Source organism: Chroicocephalus ridibundus, chromosome 19, assembly GCF_963924245.1.
Source record: "Chroicocephalus ridibundus chromosome 19, bChrRid1.1, whole genome shotgun sequence".
NCBI lineage: Eukaryota > Metazoa > Chordata > Aves > Charadriiformes > Laridae > Chroicocephalus > Chroicocephalus ridibundus.
Genome location: NC_086302.1, coordinates 5,810,777 through 5,822,909, shown reverse-complemented (window position 1 = coordinate 5,822,909; position 12,133 = coordinate 5,810,777). Strand labels below are relative to the sequence as shown.

General features: G+C 51.8%; 1 protein-coding gene across 2 annotated transcripts in view; it reads right to left on the bottom strand.

Annotated features, from left to right (window-relative positions):
* The window catches only part of EPB41 (erythrocyte membrane protein band 4.1), a 98,552-nt gene that overhangs the window by 79,615 nt on the left and 6,804 nt on the right, over positions 1-12,133 (bottom strand). Inside the window, exon 1 of one of the 2 annotated variants that reach the window (XM_063355591.1) lies at positions 8,449-8,603. The exons of the other annotated variant lie outside the window; for it this stretch is intronic. The gene's annotated coding sequence lies outside the window, so the exon portion shown is untranslated. Of the gene's footprint in view, positions 1-8,448; positions 8,604-12,133 lie in introns of those variants that run through there. 2 annotated transcript variants of the gene reach the window in all.

Sequence of the window (12,133 nt, the reverse complement as noted above, 5' to 3'; positions counted from 1 at the left end):
TATGGAAATACCACCATCAACACCACACTTCGGCTGTAAACCGCTTGGCTTCGCTTCTAACCTTTTCCTTCCTACACAGCCCCAAACTGACCTCTGAAATCCCATAGGAAGTAATGGAAATGTCTTAAATTCTTCACTATAAGAACAGTTTGCCCCGTGCCAAGCCCAGATTGCAAATATTTAAAGAACTCTCCCAGTTATAGCTGGTTTAAGTCGTTTTATAGGAGTCAATTGGAGATTGAGAATTATTTCAATAAGTCAGGATTTCTTGGTATTCGGCTGCTGGATATAGGAATAAGGAGAGGAATTATATTCATTTTAGGCATGCGTTTGTGGTCTCTAAGGCCGAAGCTGCTCCTTGCAAGCTGAAAGGCCACTTGGTGAGTGCTCGGATCCTGATGGACTTGGTCAGTGCAAATCGACTGGGTCACAGCGGAGAACGGTGCCAAACCCCTGCCCTCTGGCTGTTCAATGCGCACGCAGCTAGCGAGCGGCTCAGCAGTACACACTCTAGCATCTTAAGAGCATCTAGACAGCAGATTAAATCCAGCTCGAGTTCTCCATTAAAAAAAAAAAAAATAAAAATCTTTTTTAAGGTGATCCAGTGCTCTGCAGGGCCCCACAGGGTGCGCTGCTGGTAGGATTTGTTATAAAACAGGGCTCCCAATTTATACCAGTGCCATTGAACACTGTGCCTAGAGCATTACTGGCACAACAATAAACTGCACAGAGCTCTCCTCTCCCTGAGGAGCTCCTCTACGTGAGGAATTCCCAATCTAAACAAAGGAATCATGCATCACACTGCCATTGGTGCTCCCTCCCCCAAAGCAAGCAGGATTTAAGGTGAAGAGAAACACTCAGGATTGCGCCAAGTTCTAGCAAAACAAAGAAATTAAGCTGGTCAAGCGAATCATTTATCCACCACCGCTCCAAGCAAGCTGGTTGTGTCTGTATTACGCATACATTTGTGCACACGCGAGAGGCATATTCGGTTTACGTGCCGCGTTCACACACTTTGCGAGCAAGTGACGGTCTCCAGAGCAGCAGCAGCCATTTCACAAGAGCAAATAAGGTGGGAGGAGAGCAGGTGGCCCCGTTTTGCCAGCTACTGGCCCTCTGCCCTTGGCTTCTCTTCGGAGATTTACTGTCACCATCAGCAGCACTGATTCGCCTGATAGCAGGCGGCCACGCTGAGGTGTAAAGGAAATCTCCCTTTGACTTCACAAGCTTCCTTTAACTGCAAAACGTTGATCTAGAACAAAGATATCTCAGGTAAATGATTTACCTAGAAGGAAGGGGTGCTTCAGCATTTCTCCCGTGCTCACCCCTCGATTTAGCACACGAAGCGTCAGGCACAGCAGAATTCACTGCCAGAAAAAGCCTGCGACAGGCTGAACTGCAAACTCAAAAGATTTTCATGAAGAACTAGAACACGCTGCGCTGCTTTGCTACGACACGCGCGCACGCAGTGAAGGCAACCTGGAACATCTACGCTCACCTGGCTCTGTATCAAGTATTTTACCAAAGATTAAATCTGGTCCAGCCCATCGTAGCGCTCTCCAAAACCAACAATCGATTCCTTGTTGAGCAAGTTATTGAAGGGCCAAGCAGCACCCTCCATAGTTAAAGAGAACTAAGTGATTTTGCTATTGTAATCCCACTTGGCATCACGGCAGCTAGCCTCAGGTTTTGATACATACAAGCTGCTTCTCCAATCCTTTTCTGTGGGGTTTTCTACTGGAGAGTTTTCCTTTCTTGGTTGTTTTAACAGCAGGAGTTGTGCCCTTTAAGGGCCACTGTTGCCAAACTAAAACCGTATGTTCTTTCCTGTGGGCTGAAGAATCCAGTTTTCGAGCCACTACATCTTTCTGGTACTGGGCTGGCTTACGCGGATGCCTTTTGGGGAGACAGGGAAGGCAGAGGGGACAGCTGGGCAACTAAGCCTGCACACCCAGGAATTCCCATCCCATCCGGAATCTGGTTAATTTATGCAAAAAGCTCCCACCATGGGTTTCATTGGTTTGCGTGAAGTCGATGTTCACTTGAGTCGGCGTCTTGCAGCACGGCAGACTAGCTCCAGGAAAAAAGAGGAATAAAATAGATGAAGAGGAGCATCAGCTCTCTCCAGGCTGCATGCCAGCGCAGGGAAGAACAGCTCCCTGGAAAGTCAGCTTCGTTCCAGGGCTTAGGGACAGTGTGTAAAGCACACTCCTGCCAAGATGCACCATTTAAAGATTAGAGGAGGTCAGCTTCAGATTGCAGGATCGAGTTTTCACACGGTGAATGTTTCTACATTGAGAGAGAAATACTTTTCCCCTTAAGTATGAGTAGGAAGTATTAAACATACAAGTGGCTGCACTTAAAGGATCTAGAAAGCGCTTAAAAACCCTGGAGAAGAGATTACAGGTGATGCTGTGAGTACAAGTAGTGCAGGCTCAGGAAAAGGCAGAATCAGCGTGGCATGAGCCTGAGCTACAGAAACAGCCTGAGAAATGGACTGAACCGTGGAAAGAACTGTCGCAAGAGAGACAGCCGGCCCAACAGCACGCCGACCTCCGTCGGGTCACGAGCCCTCCCTCATTTCAAGCACTTACCGTTTTTCATTCCCTAGCAGTCTTAGAGAAGACACAACTAAAAATAGAGGAGCGTGCTCACACAGGGCGCTCGACTCCCTGCCCCTCGTTAATAAATTCCAGGAGACGCTGCTGGAAACTTCTATGTTCGGGCAGCAGGAGGAAGTTCAAGCCCTTGCGCCAGCCTCCTAAACCAAACACGGCCAGCCAGCTTGGCCAGAGACGCAGCTGTCACTTCAGCGGGGGACAAGCTCAGCTATGCAGCCTTTGTTGAAATAAACCCAAAAATAACAGTTAGTGCCACCTAGGGACCAGCGCTAAGGCAGGGAGGCAGAAGAGCCGTGCCACAAACAAAGGATGTCAGTGGCTGATTTACTCCTTGCAGGGATGAGAAGTCAAACTGCAGCGAGGAGAGGCTCTGGTCTATTTAAATAACACTAGCGAGGTGTTTTTTGAGCTGCAGCTTCTCCCCAGAAAGGCACCAATTTAGGTGAAGCTCTCACCAAAGGCTGCTCGAGCGCAGATTTTACCCCATACCGTCAAGCTCCTCATTTGGGCAAAGAGCATCCTTTGGCTTCAAAATACTCCGAGCTCTTTGGTTCAGGGAAGGAAAGTTTCGAGATGAGGGCTTATTCGGGACCGATGTGTACCTAGCGGTAATTTAGAGCTAGGCATTTGGCAGAGAGCCCTCTAGTCCATACTAATACATCACTTGTGATCCAAAAGCTGGGCAGCGAATTCACCCCAAGCCGTGAACCCAGCACTAGATAACTGACAGCAGTTTGTTATTGCAGGTTAGACCCACACATCAGCGAGGGACACCCGGTAAGACCTAACATTTATTTAATTAAGACTTTAGCTACGGAGAGCAAATGCAACTTCTAAAGAGAGCATGGGCTACCTTATTTCTTCCAGAAATATGAGTTGAAGCCCCGCACCACCTTGTTCAGTGCTGTTTCCCCTCCCTGCTCTCTCCTTGGACCTTGCAGGGTTTGTCTTAAGCTACTAACTGCTGGATCAGGCTCGTCACCCCGAGTCCTTTCTACAGATGATCCCACAACCTAATACAGCACAGCCGAAGTCTGCTGAGAGAGGCACTTCTGCAGGTGTGCGATGATTAATTGGTGCACATTTCCATATCACAAATATAAAAAAAAAAAAAAAGAAAAAAGAAAAAAAGACTTTTCAGCATGGTTGAAATGCAGTATATTAACCTTTGAAACTGGCAGTCATGGATACCAGCTTCAAAAAGATTGATATCAATAGGACAAAATCCCAGAGGATAGCATCACGTTGCTGCCAGTTTTTCCGGAGCTTTACAAAATAAGGCATTTTGAGGCTCTATTTAAGGTCATATTTTTCCATGCTCATTTTATAAAGAAAACCCAAAGCGGGTCAGATTTATAGGCAGAACTGAAGAACTGGAGGAGGGGAGGGAGGGGGGAAATCAGAAGTTGTAGAGGAAAGCGGTAGGCATGGATGGGGAGGCTGGGAGGAGAGGGCAGGACGCATGCTTCGCCGGAACTGCTGCCATTGTCACAGTTAATTGCTGAGAGTCATCCTCTCTGAAACAGGTTTGTTACTGAAATAAATACTATAACTCTCTGTTAGTTCAGCGCCTTCTGCGGGTCCACTGAGGCTGCAAGTTAACACGGTGCACACGGTAAATCTTTCGAGCAAGAGACGCAGCAACAGCTTCGAGAGGCACACTAGCCGGATCTCAGCCCTGCATTCAGCTTTCACCACAGACCGCATCAGAAAGAAGCTAATAATCATTAAGCTGCCATCTTTTATTTCTAATTATTTGTCCCCACAGCAGGGTTCCTCCAACCATCAAGCAAAAGGGAAGCAAGTCTCAAAGGAGTAACTGTTTTGAAGAGGGCTCGCAGCTGCCACCACATGAATGGCTCTCCAAGAACAGTAGCAACTGCTACAAACTGCCCGCAGAGCTAGGAGGAAAGCATCCCTCTTCAGCCTGTTTTTCAATGTTGGTTTTTAGGTCAACTAAAACAGCTTTTCTTATGCAACAAGAGACGCAGAAAGCTCACTCGCTTTTGAGCTTTTGCTTTCATTTAATTAGATGGTAATTCAGAAGGCAGCACTGCTATTTTAAACACCACAATGAGAACTATTTCACTGCCTTACAAAGCGCTAAAGCGAAACCACTGAGCGAAGCCAGCCCTAGAACTTGACACCGCATCGGATCCTGATGGTCTCTTCTGAAGGGGTGGGACAAGCGAAAGAGCTACCCTGCTACCACCCTTCCAGGAGAGGGTCAAAGCAGAAAATCTCACTGAAAGGCAGAAAAGCAGGAGAATTTATTTGTTCTTCCTCTTTGAGCTACATGTGAATAAGAACTAGGGTGAGACCTGAGTTCACAACACAACTGCTGCCTAACGGCTTCACGAAACAATGCCCTTCTCCAGGAGACCCATGAATTAAAAGACAGAAAGAAACAATTTCACTTACAGGTAAACTTTAAGATCTCAACACGCGGCTCCCAGGGTCACCAATGCCAACATATGGACAGACACAGCCCAGCAGCCGCCCATTAACACACACACACTGCATTTTCCACCTCCTTTGCCACAAACATAGCTCGGAACATTTTTGGGGAGGAACATACCTCCCAACATTCTTGACAGGCTTCAAATAATGGCAACATATGTGAATCTTAGCTTGAAGGTCAAGAGCACGACCCCAAACGTCGCACACTCCTCTTGCAACTTCAGCATTTTTCTGCAGGGTTTCTGCCCTCCAGCTTCTCGCAGCACACCCCTTCATGGAAGCTGCTGGTGTGTTACTTTTAGGACCGATGCCCGACACTTTTATCAGGCCTGGAGAGGAGATTCACTTACTACAGCTCCTATGCATTTTATGTTTACCTAAGAGATAAGCCAAGCTTAAAGATGGAAAGGCAACCTGAGCCTGCCGATTTCTCTGCGGAGTGAAGGTCAGGGCTGTCCCTGATCCAGTGAAACTGTACCACACAACCTTTATCTTTGCCATCGCTAACAAGGTACCACTTAGCCTTCTTGTTTGCTCACCAAGATTAATACCAAGTATTCAGCAAGCAGCAAACGTCATCTTGCATCAGGGTCAAAACGCCAAAAGCCGATACATAAGCAGGACCGTTGAAATGCAATTCTCTACTCTCTGTGCAGTGCACAAAAGACAACAGATCGCTCACCCAGACAAGAGTCGCGGTGAGACTGCTCTGGGGAGAGCAAACCAGGGCTTTGGTTCAGGTTGCCAGCTTTCCCCAAGGAAGAAATCCACCCTTGACCAGAGACTTTGTTCAGCCTTGAGAAAAGAAGGCTTAGGGGAGACCTTACCACCACATTCCAGTAGGCTAAAAAGAAGATGGAGACTCCCTTTTTACGAGGAGTCACGTGGAGAAGATGAGGGGTGACGGGTACAAGTTACTCCTGGGGAGATTCCACTTGGACACAAGAGGAAAATGTTACACAATGAGAAAAATCAGCCATTGGAATAATCTCCCCAGGGAAGTGGTGGATTCCACAACATGGGACATGTTTAAGATTCAGCTGGGCAGGGTGCTGGGCCATCTTTGTCTAGACTGTGCTTTTGCCAGGAAAGGTTAGACCAGACAATCCTTGAGGTTGCTTCCAACCTGCTACTCTGTGATTCTATGGCTTGTCACGCAGCGATAACCAGAAGGATGACTGTGTCCTGAAGGAAGAAGACCCTGATGATGCTCACCTGGTCCGGGACACCCTGGCACAGCTACAGCCACTGCGCTGGTAGAGACATACCCCTTGTTAACCCATTCCGACAGTCACGTGAGTGAGCACTTGCGTTTTGCTCTAAACACGACCTCCCAGCCTGGATTAAAAGAAGCATGGCCAGCAGGTCCAGGGAGGTGATTCTCCCCCTCTGCTCCACGCTGGTGAGACCCCACCTGGAGTCCTGCCTCCAGCTCTGGAGCCCTCAGCACAAGGAGGACACAGAGCTGTTGGAACAGGTCCAACGGAGGGCCACAAAGGTGATCGGAGGGCTGGAGCCCCTCTGCTGGGAGGACAGGCTGAGAGAGCTGGGGGGGTTCAGCCTGGAGAGGAGAAGGCTCTGGGGAGACCTTAGAGCCCCTTCCAGTCCCTAAAGGGGCTCCAGGAAAGCTGGGGAGGGACTCTGGAGCAGGGAGGGGAGCCATGGGACGAGGGGGAACGGTTTTACACTGAAAGGGGGGAGATTTAGATTAGACATTAGGAAGAAGTTCTTTCCACTGAGGGCGGTGAGCCCCTGGCCCAGGTTGCCCAGAGAAGCTGTGGCTGCCCCATCCCTGGAGGGGTTCAAGGCCAGGTTGGACGGGGCTTGGAGCAACCTGGGCTGGTGAGAGGTGTCCCTGCCCAGGGCAGGGGGTGGCACTGGATGGGCTTTAAGGTCCCTTCCAACCCAAACCATTCTGTGATTCTATGATTTCTTGCAGTTACACCTTCTGTATGGAGGAGGTTTATTCTGCATTCAAATGACTGCTGGGTGGTTGGTGGGGATGGGAGCTCAGCACCTCTGATCAAGGCAGGTTCTCTAGTTAATTAATGATCCTTCTTTTAGAGACCCGGTAGCAAAGAACAGCTCATTCAGAACAAGAGACAGCTGCTCAGCTTCCAAATATAGTGCTTCGCTTACTTCTGTGTAAGAACAACAGGTTTATGCTTGGATTTGATTCATCCCTCCTGCCCTCCCCTGTGAGGCATCGTATAATAATGCTGAGTTTAAGAATAAAGCAATCTGCTCCCAGCACCTTCCTCTGCTTTTCCCTTCAAGTCTTTCATCAGTGACTGGCAGTACATTGAGCGCTCGGGCACAGAGCGGAGCTGCTCGAAACACACTCAGTCCTTTCCGTTACTGGGAGAGGAGAAGATATTACTGGGGAGGGGGTGCAGACGGACAGCAAAGGGGAAAGCTCAGCAAGAAGATACCCTGGTCTAGCAGGAAGGGTCCCTGCCCATGGCAAGGGGTTGGAACTAGATGATCTTGAAGGTCCCTTCCAACCTAAGCCATTCTATGATACTTCAAATTAAAAAGAAAAAGTCAATTAAAAACTTCTGACGTTTCCAGAGACAGCAACCTCAATGCAAAGGCTCGGCTGCATCCAGAGAACCAGCTTTACCAAGCAGAGACCCCTTTCCTTTCCTTCACCCTGAGCGCACACACCTCATTTTGAGGAGCTCTAATACACAAACAGCAGCTCGCAGCCAGGCTCGGGGGCAGGCACCGAGCCTCTGCGGGGAAACCACGAGAATCCACCCCACCAGGACGATTCTCCCCCCGTGCAAAGCAGGATCTCTGAGAACACAAGCTGGAAACATCCGCGCCTGCTGCGCTTCTCCGAGCTCGACACGCATTTCCCCTCCTCTGCTGCCGGCAGGGCCTGGGGCTCCTCTCCGTGCCCTGCAAACCCCGCACACCTGCGGGTTTGCAGAGGGGAAGCCAGCCCCGCGCTGCGCGCCGGCCTCCAGAGAGTCCCTTACACAACCACAGCACTGATTTACCATCACCAGCTGTCAGGAGGCATCTGGGGAGAAGCAGGGAGTATTGCTTTCCACCACCAAAAACATTTTCACTTCCATTTGCTCACTTGCTGGCACTTAGTGTGCTCTTATCACCAGGTCAGCGCTCCCAAGAAAAACTACCGCTGTGGGCTTTTCCATGTTATAAACTTGGCCTGGAAATTGCTATATGAAATGCTTTTCAATATCCAAAATATTCACGCACACACAAGATAAATCCCACTGTCCGATAACAATGGATACTCCAGAGTTTAAGACAGAATAAACAGGTCAGTTCATTATTTAAGTCCAAACGATTGGTTTCAGCTATTTCCCCTCACGGATCTAACGAAGCAGGTACTTACCCAGAGATGAGACAGCCGGGCAAACCACGCAGGCGAGGCACCAAAATCCATCACGGGGCAGTGTAGAGAAGAGAAAAGAGAAGAGACACTGGTTAATACGCAGTTCCAGCTAAATGTGAAAAACCCCACCAGAAAAATCCCTCGAGCCACAAAGCCAAGTGCTCACACTTGTGTTTTACGCGAGCGCTGCTAGCGGAGTTCGTGTAAGTGAACTTCAGCGTCTGACTCTTCCCCGAACTGAAGATGGAACCGGACGCTCACGTTGAGCCACTTCTTAGAAATGTAAACACCGAGTGGGGAAGGAGGAAAAAAAAAAAAAAAAAAAACAACATTAACCCAACATTACTTAACGCTGATAATACAGCGAGCGGTGACGCAGGCGTCCCGTGCCTGCCAGCCTCCGGCGAGGACAACCTCTGGAGCCCCGGGCGCTGCCACGGCACGGGTCAGACACGGCAGAGCCGGGCTGGAGAAGCGGCGAGCGCGGTGCGGGGAGGCTGCAGACTGGCCCCAGGCACTTCTGCGTCCGTCCGGCTCCTCCAGCCTTACAAAACTTATCGTGGAAAGTTCTGCAGGGGATGGACACAGCCCAGCGCCTCCAGCCCCAGCTCCACAGGGCTCCAACTGAGCCCTCTAGCGGGCTTTAAAACCCGAACAAAACACCCATGGACTTAATTTAATTAACACTCTGCCAGAGGCCTCTAAACCCTAATCCTCTCAACAAAAGGATCATTAACTAAATGAAGAGATTCAAGAGAGCAGCAGTGCTCTCAGCCGCTGCAAGGCCGGCTGCCTGCTCCAGTGGGCACACGCCGGGACATGAGGAGGGTCCCGAAATCCAGCCAGATCCTCGGCTCATGCCGCAGCCCCAACGAGGGTCGAGAGACCCTTGACATGAGCATGCAGTCAAGCGCTCATGGCACACAGAAGTCTCGCACGGTGCCGGACTCCTCTACAGCCCTGTCTGCCATGGCAGAGAGACGGGCACAAGCCCGCACCCATCCTTTGGGATGCACCACAACGCTGACAATCCCAGGGCTGCCATCTCCCGTGAGACCAAAACCCCGAACGGCTGAAGCAGGAGAGGATTTAGCTGGAGAGCTGGTTGTTTTTAAGTGTTATTATCTGCTGATGTCAAGAGCCTGGCAAGAAGGTGAAAGAGAGCTCTCCTTTCAAGAGGCAGCCTCGGTCCTTCAACCGAGGGCTGGAAAAACATCTCCATCTCGCCGGCCCTGCCAGCATCAGCAGCATGAAGGGTTTTCCTTACTCAAGAGAGTGGGGTGTATGTTGGCAGATGAATTTACAGCACGCAGGGTGCAGTCCTTTAAGGTACGATCAAGGAAAAGCCTTTAAAGTCAAAGGTTCCTCCCAGCCTACGAGATTTACCCCCATGAGACAGGATGGAGATGCGGGTTTGCCCTTTGCTCTCTTGGAAAGCCACCCCCAGCTCCTGAGCCACACGGAGGATCCAGAGCAGCTGCAAGGAGTACGTCCACGAGACTACTCATTAGTATGGTGAACAGGAGCAGAAGAGAGCTTAATTACAGGGCAGGGATCGTTCCCTCTGGGTTCGGATGTCGGCAGCAGCCTTGGCGGGGCCGTGCTGCCCCACGGGACAGGCGTTCCTCGCCAGAGCCCGCAGCAAGCGCCGCCTTCGCCCCTGCCACGTGCCACGTGTGGTCAGCGGGATCCTGGTTGGGGCTCTGCAATGAGCTGCCGAGCCTCAGCTCGCCAACGTTGAGAACCCAAAGCAAGGAAGACTTCAGGCATTGCTTGCAAAAAAGCTTCTCTCGCTCAGCAGCAGCCTGCACAGGTCTCTCTGGAGATGCTACTGCAGCCCACCTATAGGTACTGGTCCCCTGCTTCTGGTATGTGAGCACCCCAGTCTCAGCAGCAGCTTCTGAAGCTCAAATCTGAGCTCCAGCCATGGCGGTCACCAGGGCAGAGACTGCAATAGCTGCTGGTGGGGCAGGCACATACCCCAGAGGCTGCCGCAACATGGGGCTGGGCTTTTAGGGTGGCCAGGAGATGCTTTAGCACACTGCCTCTCCCCAGGCCAACGCAGCCTTCCCTGGAGGGACCTCAGCCCTCCGAGGTGCCACCAAGCCCATCACAGCCTTCCCTGGAAGGACCTCAGCCCTCCGAGGTGCCACCAAGCCCATCGCAGCCTTCCCTGGAGGGACCTCAGCTCTCCGAGGTGCCACCAAGCCCATCACAGCCTTCCCTGGAGGGACCTCAGCCCTCCGAGGTGCCACCAAGCCCATCGCAGCCTTCCCTGGAAGGACCTCAGCCCTCCGAGGTGCCACCAAGCCCATCGCAGCCTTCCCTGGAGGGACCTCAGCCCTCCGAGGTGCCACCAAGCCCATCGCAGCCTTCCCTGGAGGGACCTCAGCTCTCCGAGGTGCCACCAAGCCCATCGGAGCCTTCCCTGGAGGGACCTCAGCCCTCCAAAGTGCCACCAAGCCCATCGCAGCCTTCCCTGGAGGGACCTCAGCCCTCCAAAGTGCCACCAAGCCCATCGCAGCCTTCCCTGGAGGGACCTCAGCTCTCCGAGGTGCCACCAAGCCCATCACAGCCTTCCCTGGAGGGACCTCAGCTCTCCAAATTGCCACCAAGCCCATCGCAGCCTTCCCTGGAGGGACCTCAGCTCTCCGAGGTGCCACCAAGCCCATCGCAGCCTTCCCTGGAGGGACCTCAGCCCTCCAAAGTGCCACCAAGCCCATCGCAGCCTTCACTGGAGGGACCTCAGCCCTCCAAAGTGCCACCAAGCCCATCACAGCCTTCCCTGGAGGGACCTCAGCTCTCCGAGGTGCCACCAAGCCCATCACAGCCTTCCCTGGAGGGACCTCAGCCCTCCAAAGTGCCACCAAGCCCATCGCAGCCTTCCCTGGAGGGACCTCAGCCCTCCAAAGTGCCACCAAGCCCATCACAGCCTTCCCTGGAGGGACCTCAGCCCTCCAAAGTGCCACCAAGCCCATCGCAGCCTTCCCTGGAGGGACCTCAGCTTTCCAAGGTGCCACCAAGCCCATCGCAGACCCTCTGTGTTGGGGTTTCTATGCTGGAAAGCTTTCAGAGAGGTCCCCGTTTTCAGCAAATGCCTTTTGCCCCTTCCCTCTCCTTGCAGCTTTTCAGGACGTGTCTCCAGCATAGAGCTGACGTGTCGTCGAGCCTCCTTGCCCGAAGATGCAGGAACAACTGTTCCCGGAGCTAATGAGGCTGTCCTGCTTTGACCCGGGGCAGTTTTCAGCAGACACAGAATAAGCAGTCCTCTCCCCGTTCACCTCCTGGAATAAATCCCAAGAGTTCCTGTCTCCCCAGCCCAGGCAAGAACACAGATGGTCGCGGAGATTAAAACGTACAGAGAATTAACCGCCCCGTGCAAATGAGCTTCTGCATCCAGCCCAGCGCTGCCAGGTGGTTTGAGGTAGGGCGCTTGGATGCGATCAGCACGGTTTGCTGAGCTCCGATAACAGCCTCGTATCGACCAGAACGGGGGGGGCCAGAAAGCCAAGAAGTTTGAAGGCAGTTTGTAGGGGGAGGCAAGACACAAACTGACGGAACCAGGCAGCTGCCGCAACCACATCTGCCTCCTCCTGCAGCAGTCGGAAAAAAAAAGTGACATCAGGAAAAAGCCTGGCCACCAGCACAGATCAATTCCGCGCTTGGATATCTTGCGTTTTCCCAC